Raw genomic sequence first — 10,988 nt, 5'->3', positions numbered from 1 at the left:
TTGACTAATTCTGTATTTTTATTTATTCTCTTTATATTTTTTCTGTCTATACTTATATATGCATTTTGTTGTATTTTCCATTATGAAGTAATTTCCTTTTGAGAGGGGATTGTTTCATGCTTTTTATTTACCTGCTCAGCAACTTGTTAGGCACCTGGCACATGTTGATTGTTTAAAGTGGTTGAAGTGTTGCCCTTGACACAAACTAGCTTTATTACCATGGGAAAGATATTTAACCCCTTGCCTCTCAGGTGGAAGTTTATTTACCTTCATTGAAGATGGAAGATAAATGAGCCTGAGTTTCGGGTTCCAAACAGGAAGATAACAGGAAAAGGGGAAGCAAGGAAATGATTTAGCCTTTCCCTTCAAAAGAAAAGAAGGTTGAAGCATGGGAAGAGAGAGAGAGAGAGAGAGAGAGAGAGAGAGAGAGAGAGAGAGAGAGAGAGAGAGAGAGAGAGAGAGAGAGAGGCAGAGAAAGGAAAGGAGAATTTGTTTTCTTTTCTCCTGGACTACAGCTTTTTCCTTTCTCAATTCAGTAATATATGAGAGCAACCATTCTGTATTAAGATTTAAGAGGAGGGTGACTCAAAACTTAGAAGTTATAGCCAGTCATACATTCTGTAAAAGGAAAAATTCTGGAACAAAAAACTAGAGCCTCACAGAAGCCCCGCCCCCCCCTTTTCCCTCATCCCTCCTTCATTCTAATTTCATTCATATACATTATCAAAACTCAAAAGATCTTGAGGGACTGAAGGAACCTACAATGTCTCAAACCCATACAGTTCTTTATAGTTCTTCATGGTAGCCCCAAAATGGCTTAAAGGAAAGTTCATGTTAGCAAGTAGGAGCTAATGTCACTCTAACTGAGTAACCCTAAGTCAGACAGAACCTTGAGGTTGTGATGTTTAAAATCTAAATTGTGGTTGCCTTAAATTAGAAGCTTTAGCACCAGTCCTTGGGCATTAAACATTTATTAAAGCATACAGATATTCCCATGGAGTTCAGAAAGTTAAGAAAAAAGCCTATTTAGCCTAGAGTTCCAGCCTGGTCTGGTTCTTCCTCAAGTCCTCTACCACAAGCCTGCTTCAATCAGGAACTCTGTCCAGCAAACTGATTGTGGAAGCTTTTTATAGGTCTGGAACAGAGGCGGTCCTTACACACTGCTTCAAGCTGATTGGTTGGCGTCATCCAAATCCATTGGTTCTGATGGTGTTCTCAAGGTGTGATTACAATCCAGTTAATGTGAAGTAGGCTAATCAGCAGTTAATCACTCTCACTTGATTCAATCAGTCTAGATTAATCTCCAGGTGGGTCTTTGAGTATCTGCTAAATCTCATTATTTCATCACAGGGTCAAGGATGTGAGGCCTGCCTGTAGGAGGAAGTGAGTTCTAAAGGACAGAAAATGCCCGAGTTCTAATTGGCTCCCTGGGTGATCTACAAATCACCTTGGCCTTTGGAGGCTAAAACTCTGGAAACTGACAAGTATATCTCTTCTTATGTAGTGACTCACTTTTTCTTAACCTAAGGAGTGAGTATATGTTGACCCTATGTATCCAAAAGATCTGAAGCTTTGTCCTTGGTCTATAAGTCCTAAAAATGTCAGGTGTTATCTACTCCTCTTACAAGGAAGAGGTAGCATCTCAAGTAAGGATTCCAGCTGAATCCTAGTTGGTGGCAATGCCCAGAGCAGCCTAGAAGATAAAGTCAAGAAGCAGCAGAAATATCATGGGATACCCAGTTGGGACAGTGGTGATGGAACAGTCCCAAAGGGGAAAGCCTAGAAGAATAACAATGACACCTGTGGGTGGCCCCCAACTTCTGACATGTGTTTCCCCATGATACATACACATGTGCTTAATGTGCATCCTAATGCATACTCATTGGCCATATTCATCACATCCTCTGTGAAAATCAAATAAATTCTCTCTCTCTGTCTCTCCATTAAGAATTTATTGTACCTTACCATTCCTCCCCTTTGATGGTCTATATCTATATCTGTTATCCATATCTATATCCATATCTATCTCCATCTATCTATCTATCTATCTATCTATCTATCTATCTATCTATCTATCTTTCGGGAGTTTATGGTGGAAATTTTCTATTTCCACTTTTCTTTCTATGCTATTTCTTTGAATGTATTTGCTTTGAACAAGTTGTATCCTCTGCTTAATCAGTAAAAGAAAATATGTCACTGAGGGACTATGAGCTACATTTCTAAGTATCCCGCCTTGAGCCTATGGTATCTGGGGACAAAGGGGAGAGAAACAGTTACAAAAAAGTGCTTCCTAAGTGCTAAATGAGGGAAAGGCCTTTGCACCAGAATATTTCCCTTCTGCTACTTTAACTTTTTTAAATTAGAAATTCAGTTAGGTTAATAAGAAAACATTCTCAGAGAATGATAATGGAGAAAGTTATGAGTCATTCATACCAGGTGAATTAGCCATTCTTACTATGTGAATTACTTTCATCAGATTGCATTCCTAAATGTGGTCTACTTGAATGGAGATCTTAATGAATGGCATTGGGTGGTTTAGCGAATTCTAAGAAATTAAAAGAAGGGCACAGAAAAATGTACTGGAACATAGTAAAGTTGAAGTAGAAAGGTCATACATAAAATGGAAAGCAAAAAGGTTGAGGGATCAAACAAAGAAGTAAAAAAATACAGGGTGGTGCTAGATAGAAAGCCAGACAGACTTCACAATCTGAACCAAAGTCTGCCCTCGTAGAGCTCCCCCAGCCAGCCAAACCCAAACTATTATTTTCCTCAGGTCCCCAACCAAGACATTTCAGCCCAATCTGAAAAGAACCCTTTCCCATCCCTTAGCTTCTGGTTCAATGGACAAGGCTAAGGTGTACAACTCAAGGTGGGAAATATTCCCCAGATATTTTCCCTCATGCTGCCTGAAATGCCATCTTTTACATAGTTGTTTTAAGTTACTGATCAAATACTCCCAGGAGATTTAAGAAGTATGTGACTCTCAGTTAGTTATTCTGTTAGATTAGGAGAATGAGCTAATGAAATTAATACCTCAGGTTCATGAAGGAAAAGGAATTGATATTAGTGGGGTGGGGTGGGGGTGGAATGGAGATTCTAGAGCATGCAGTCAATCTGGGAAATGGAGATGAAGGCAGGGCTAGGTGAGTGACTAGTGAGGAAATTTAAAGAGTCAAGGAAAACCATAAAGCTGCTTATCTGGGTGGGTGCTGGGGGAGATGGGAAGGAGATAAGAATCAGGACAGAAGATACAATGAGCAAAGACTAATCATTTTATTGTTGGGAGGGTCTCAGTCCCTCCACTCTTTTTCTCATGAGGGAAAAGAAGGAAAAACTAATTTTCCTTTTCAAGGAATGAGATGTTCCTACCCAATCTTTCTCAAGTTGGGTAAAAGGGATAACTTTTCCCCTTTCTTTTAGCCCTACATCAGATCTAACTACTGATTTACCTTCAATATTATCGTCCTTCATCCTTTTCCTAGCTCTAAAAACCAGTTCCTTGATGAAAGAGTATAAAAATCAGAAGATACTTTCCCAAAATGCACTGAAGACAAGAGCCTTAGCATCAAACAAATGGGATGCCCTGGGGTCCTTCTGTTGTACCTATAATGTGCATGCTTAGGCAGAAACTACTATTGCCAATGAGTAAGAGAAAAAGAGATTTATAAGTTAAAAGCACAGGGTAGGAATTGTGAGAGTAGATACCAAGTCAGGTGGTTAAGATTTACATGGAAAAAAAAGTTATTTTTTTCCTTTTGATTATTATGGCAGTGTTCTCCAATGTTGGAGCACTATTCTGATCTCAAGGAAACCATAGCCTGACCCCAGAGTTGTATGGATGTCAGCCAATCAGCAAGTGGGGAAATGGGTTGTGTTCTATTCTCCCAGAAATAGCCAATCATTTGGGTTATTTTGAACATGACTAACCACGTCATTCCTTTCACTCATTATACCTCAATATTCCTCCAGTCTTCCCCATCTCTTGTTGTTTTCCTGGGGGGTGGGAATGAATAGTACAGGATGAGTATGAAAAGATAGGTTGTGATGTACACCCTAGATCTCATTACATTCTCTTTCCCTAAATCCACCCCTCTTCTGAACTTCCTTATTTCCATCAAAAACATAGTCAAACTTCCTTTCTCCCAGGTTCTCAGCCTCCTCATAATCCTTGACTCCTAAATCAACTAAACCTCCTCTCTCTGAAATTATCAATGATGTCTTAATTATCAAATCTGATCATTTTATTTCAGTCGTCATCCTCTCTGCAGCATCTTTCACTTGTGATCACTGTCCTAGTAGAAATATACTCCCCTCTACCACTACACAAGTTTTAGTTCTTCGGTCATTGCAGTCGTCTGATTCTTCATGACCCCACTTGGGGTTTTCTTGGCAAAGATGCTACCTTAGTTTGCTATTTCCTTCTCCAACTCATTTTACAGATGGGGAAAGTAAGGCAGGAAAACAGGATTAAATGACTTGCCCAGGACCACATAGGTCATTAGGTCATTCTACATTTAATAAAAGGAAACTTAGCCATAACAGCAGGGGAAAGATAATCAGCAAGGATATGCATTGAGGATACCTTGAATTGATTCAGCTGGACCAATGTCTTCCTGAGTTGACCATAATTTTCTTCCAGCCAAGCATTAGAGAATTCCTGGAACTTTTCATGGCTGTTTTGTACTCAGCCTACCAAGAAATGATGCCAACAGCCTGAACCTTTGGTCCTCTTAGCTATTCAAATCTTGAGGATAGTCTTAATGCCTTTTAAAGAAAAACTAGTCTAAATCTTGGGGTACCTAGGTGGCACAGTAGATAGAGTGCCAGACCTGGAGTCAGGAAAATGAGTTCAAATCTGTCCTCACATCTTACTAACTATGTAATCTTGGGCAAGTAATAAAATCTGATCCTTTATGAACTAAAGCTCAGAGGCTCCTTTTCTTATTGGCCTAGGAGGAATATATAAAAAGGAAAGTTTAAAGGAGAGATTAAACCTAAAAGAGTCCCTCATATTTCCAGGACCCCAACATTAAGGTGAGTCACCCCAAATAATGATCCGTATATCATATTTTGGCCCTCACACCTACAAGTATCTTATTTTAGTCCAATATTGAACCTAAATAACCAGGGCTCTGGCTCAAATCAAGCCTAGCCTAGAACAAGCAAATTTTCTTTCCAGATACTTCTTTTCTCCTCTTTGGATTGCTGAAAACAATCTCAGTGTTTTACCTTTCAAATTCCCATATCTACACACTTTAAAAACTTGGAAAAAAATTTAATCTATTTAACAATCTTCCAAATGAAATGTTTCAATAGGTTTTGTAAATTCCAAGACCCCTTCCTAGGTAACCATATTTCTATATGTACTGTCTCCCTGATTAGAATAGAATATAAGCTAAATGAGGGCTCTGAAGGTCTAGCCTTTGTTATTATATCCTCAGTACTTAGCACAGTGCTCAATACACACAGAGGGCTTTTCACAAGTACTTTTCATTTATTAATGCTTCTATCTGGATCTTTGCAAGCTATCTTTTTCAGCCTTTAATATTAAGTAATGAAATAGACTAAATTTAGAAACAGATCTTCATATTGCTACAACGCAAGCCAAAATTTTCAGAAATAATAAAGTATATTCTGTCACATTGCTCTCATTATTTGTCATTAATAATGTTTTGGTGAAATTGGATATTTTATACCATTAATACATTAAATATTGTCAAAATATATTCCATGTTTATCTCATTGTAATTTTTGTCTGGTATTTATATGTGCATAATTATTAATACAGTAATACAGACATAATTTACAAATTATATACATATATCAGGGGATGCTCACTGTCTTGGTAGAAATTAAGGTAAACTGAGAGACAAAGTTCTGAGCACTACATATTTATTAGTAAGGCTAGCAATTGCCAATAAATGGGGGTTGTATGATCAAAAAATTTGGAAGCCATTTTTTTATGCTTTAGCTTTCTGCAAAAGTACAGAAACATGCTCATACACACACACACACACACACACACACACACACACACACACACACACCCCTCTACCTTATCACAAAGCAAAACACTTAAGCAAAGCCAATTAATGTGGTGGCCTCATCTGACAATATATGAAAAATTCAGCCCCCATAATTCATCACTTCTCTGTAGAAAGAAGAGAAATGGGTTTCAGCTTGTCCTCTGGAAGTAACAGTGGCCATTTCCATTAAACTGAGTTCAGTTGAACTTCTCTATTATTTTCAGGAGCATTATTGTAGTTACTGTATACACCCCTACACACACACACACACACACACACACACATACATTCTGATTCATTTTACTTTGTTCTCCACCAGTTCATCCAAGCTGATATATCCATTTGTCAAGAGCTCTCCAGAGACTGTAATATAGAATTTGAAGGACTTAGGGTAAAAACATGGTCTGGAACTAATTACCATTTACAGTTTTAGGGTTCTGGTTGCCAAGATTTGATAAAGGAAATCAATTTAGGGAGAAAGATGAATTAATGCATCAGACACAGCCCTCTTAGTTCTTACCAGAAATTCTCCTCTTCCTCTCCTTTCTTCAGTTCATAAGCAGGATCAAATTCTGCCCCCATATTAAGCTCCTCAGAAACTGAATGGCATTTCAGCAATCACAAAACAATGAAATTGATGCCAATGGGGAACAAAGACACTAAGAGACGGGGAACATGCCTATGATACTTGCTTTGAACATTCCCAAGGGCAAGAGAACTCAATCCTATTTGATTATTACAAGAAACTCTCTTAAAGACTGAACATTCAGGATTCAATAAATCAAAAGGCATGCAGTATCCATTGAAACCTCTGTTAGAAGAGGGCTATGTCTTAAAAAAGATGACAGCAGCATTTCACCCCATCTCTGACCCTCTTTTACTTTATCATTCTGCAGACTGAAAATGAAGGGTGTGAGGAATGGGGTTACCACTGAAGCTATCAGGGAGATAATCTTGTTATGTATACTCAGCTGCCTGGGTCTGCTTGGGCCTCACAAAGAGAAACAAGCAGGTGCCATAACTTATCACCACAATAGTGAAGTGGGAGACACAGTTAGAGAAGGCCTTCTTCTGGCCAGGGGAAGAAGGGATCTTTAAAATGGTAGAGATTATATAGCTATAGGAAAAGATAGTGGAAAGCAAATAGTCAAAGAGAATACAATAGACATCAAGAAGAGAATAAACTCTGGGGGAAAAAATTGTCATCACAGGAAAGCTTGAGCAATAGCCTTCTCTCTCACTTGGTTTACAAGAATTGATCTGTAGGAGAGTTGAAAACTAGCATTGACTAGCCAGATTTCAAAAAGAAACTCAAATACCCAAGACAAAATCACCACCCAGAGACAAACTTGACTGTTTATGATGATATCGTACCTCAGGAGATTACAGGCTGCTACATAATGATTTATTGCCATTGCTCCAAATAATACAAATTCTGTTGTCCCCAAAGAGAGGCATAAGAAGAGTTGAGGGGCACAAACTGAAAAAGATATGATCCAGATTTTTGGCATTAACAAGCCCCCCTCCCCCAACATAGGAGGAATGATAGTTAAAGTCATCAGGATGCCCAGGAGAGACAGGTGAACAAGGAAGAAATACATGGGAGAGTAGTTGGTGATCAACACAGACAATGACAACGATTACTACATTTCCCATTAAAATCACAAAGGAGAAGAATATGGCAAAGAGTGTGTGGTGGAACTCTGGAGAGCCAGAAAAGCCTTTCAGATAAAAATCTGATGACTCCAGAGTGATTTCCCACCATTCAGTCCTCTGTTTCTTCTGAGAACTAGAGGACAAAGGAGAGTTAACATTACCAGTCAAAAGTCTTAATTACAAAAGATAAATTCTAAACAGACCTAGAGTATTATGTATCCTCCACTTGCTCATTGGATACTTTTCAAGAAAAGCTCAAGTTTGTACAATGTTGGTACTAAATAAATGCATGTTGATCTGATGACCACAATCAAATGCCAATGAAAGAATATACCTTCTTGGATATAAATATGAGGCAGTGATATAGTACAGAAACCACAAAAAGTCCATGGAAACTCTTGTATCTCTTTTTAGCTTTGCTTTAACATCACATGGTGACCAGGCAGCCATTGTTGACTTAATTCCTGACTGCAGGTCATTATCATTTTTGTTACTTTACATAAAGTCATTCAATTCCCCCAATGCAGAATCCCACAAACTATATATTAACTACCAATCCATGTCACCCAGTATTCAAAATCTTGCTTTGGACACCCCACCTATCATGACAGTAGAGTTAAACCACCCAGTTCTAGATTAGCCTACTACTATATTTACTCAACTCTCAAGTTCTGTTGCTTGTTGTTCAGTGATTTCAGTTATGTCCAACTCTTTGTGACCCAATTTGGGGTTTTCTTGGCAAAGACACTGGAGTGGTTTGCCATTTCCTTCTCCAGCTCATTTTTACAGTTGAGGAAACTGAGGAGGCCAGGGTTAAGAGACTAACCCAAGGCCACACAGCTGGTAAGAGTGAAGCTGGATTTAACTCAAGAAGAAGAGTCTTCCTGAATTGAGGCCTCTCACTCTATCGACTATGTCACCTACCTGTGCTGGTTTCTAGATGATCACACTCATTTTCCCCTAAACTATCATTATCTGTAACTGTTTAGAGTAGGGACAGCCTGTGTATAGCAGAGTAGGCATGTCAAACACTTATGCAATTACCCTTGCTACCTTGTCGGAGGACTGCAAAAATTTTGCCAGAAAAGTAGAATGAAAACTAGATTAAGGAATGCCAAATTCTTATTGACTTAACAAACACATTTATTACAGTCTAGTTTTTGACAACATGAGAGGTAGTAAAATCAAGAAAAATGCAACAAAGATGAAAAAAGGACAGAAGGGAATGAAAAAAATTACACAAGAAGATACTTTTGTTATCATCTTGTTAAAGTTAATACAAACATTAGAAATATTGTAAATAAAGTTTATGGTTTTACATATATGTTTATGTATTTATATCTTTGAGGTATTTAGTTAATGGGTACTTGAATGGCACCATTTTTATCACAAATTTAATAAGCACTAACAAAAGCATTCAAGTACATAAACGCAGAAATATACATGAAGATATATACTTCATTTAGATCACACATATCTACATATGTATATATAATTTGTAACTGTGTATGTATGTGTGTATGTATGTAAGTATGAATGCATGTATGTGTATGTATCGTGTATCCTCTTCTTCTTTAACTGATTGGCCTCTTAATTGTTCCTTGTCCCCACATCTTCAGTCTCTTTTTATCTACTGTTTCCTTCTCTACTTTACAAACACCCAAATATCCCCATCTTTTTAAAAAAAACATCATTATACCCAACCAAACTCTCATCCTATATTTCTCTTCTCTTTCTCAGCCAAATTTCCCAGAAAAAAAGTGATGCTTGTTAACTCCATTTCTATCTAGGGCAAAAGCACAGAGATGAAAGAAAGAGTGTCAATGGGAGATAGATCAATAAGGCCAGTTTGGAAGGACCATTAAAGGAATGGTGGTAAGCAATATATATTTAGCCTGGAAATATTTATTGGAACCAAGTTGTGTAGGCTTTTAAATGTCAAACAGAGGAATTTGTATTTGACCCCCAGATGTATTAGGAAGTGTTTGGGGTTTATTGAATACAGGAATGACATAGTTAGACCTGTGCTTTAGGGAAATTCCTTTGGCAACTATGTGATTAATGAAATGGAAAGTGGAAAGTCTTGAAGAAGAAAGAACGATGAGGAAGCTACTGAAATAATAGGGGTGAGAGTTTATGCAGGCCAAAACTAGGATAATGACTAGTGATGGTGAGTAGAATGAAAAGAAATGACAAGAGATGATGAAAAAATATTATTGATAAGACAGCAACAAACTGAATTTGGTGGGTGATATAGAATAAAGAATCAAAAATGAATTCAAGGTAGCAAATTTGGGTGACTGACCCAAACTTGTTAAAATGTAGTTTATTCTCTCCCTGTAAGTATTCTTAAATCTCCTTTATTGCCTTGAAGAGTAAATTAACCTGATTGTTAAAGAATATCCATAAGTGTTCTGTGATAATGTTTTGAACAGTTATCAAACAATATACATGAAATGCCATCTTCAAAGGCATCTCATACAGTGACTAAGGAATTTTTTTTAATAGCATTTTGGTTTCCCTAGTTACATGTAAAGACAATTATTAACATTTTTTTAAAAATTAGTTCCAAATTTTCTCTCTCTTTCCCATACCTTTCCCTTCTCTGAGATAGTAAGCAATTTAATACAGGTGATATATGTTTAATCATGAAAAAAATATTACCATATTAGTCATGTTGTGAAAGAAGATACAGACCCAAAGGGGGAAAACAAGAAAAATATACAGAAAGTGAAAAATAGTATGTTTCATTACATAATCAGAATCCATCCATTCTTTCTCTGGAGGTAGATAGCATTTTCCATCATGAGTCCTTTGAAATTGTCTTGGATCATTATATTTATGAGAATAAATAAGTCATTCGCGATTCATCATCATCATATAGTATTGCTGTTACTGTGTACAATGTTCTCCTGGTTGTACTCACTTCACTTTGTATCAGTTCATGTAAGTCTTTCCAGGTTTTTCTGAGAGTATCTAGCTCATCATTTCTTATAGCACAATAGTATTGCACCATAATCATATACAACTTGTTCAACTATTCCCCAAAATCCCCTCAATTTCCAATTCTTTGCCACTACAAAAAGGGCAGCTATAAATATTTTTGTACAAATAGGTCCTTCTCCCCACCCCTTTTATCTATTTGGGATATAGACCTGGTAGAGGTATTGCTAAATCAAAGGGTATGCACAGTTTAATAGCGCTTTGGGCATAGTTCCAAATTACTCTGTGAAGTTGGCTCACTTCACAGCTCCACCAACAGTGCATTGAGTACTGCATTTCTAATAGGGAAAACTGTAATGGATT

General features: G+C 37.4%; 1 pseudogene; it reads right to left on the bottom strand.

The window, feature by feature from the left end:
* Window positions 1-6,858: 6,858 nt before the first annotated feature.
* LOC122728766 lies at window positions 6,859-8,243 on the bottom strand (annotated as a pseudogene).
* Between the last annotated feature and the right edge of the window lie 2,745 nt (window positions 8,244-10,988).

Source organism: Dromiciops gliroides, chromosome 5, assembly GCF_019393635.1.
Source record: "Dromiciops gliroides isolate mDroGli1 chromosome 5, mDroGli1.pri, whole genome shotgun sequence".
Lineage (NCBI taxonomy): Eukaryota > Metazoa > Chordata > Mammalia > Microbiotheria > Microbiotheriidae > Dromiciops > Dromiciops gliroides.
This window is presented reverse-complemented; position numbering and strand designations above follow the sequence as displayed.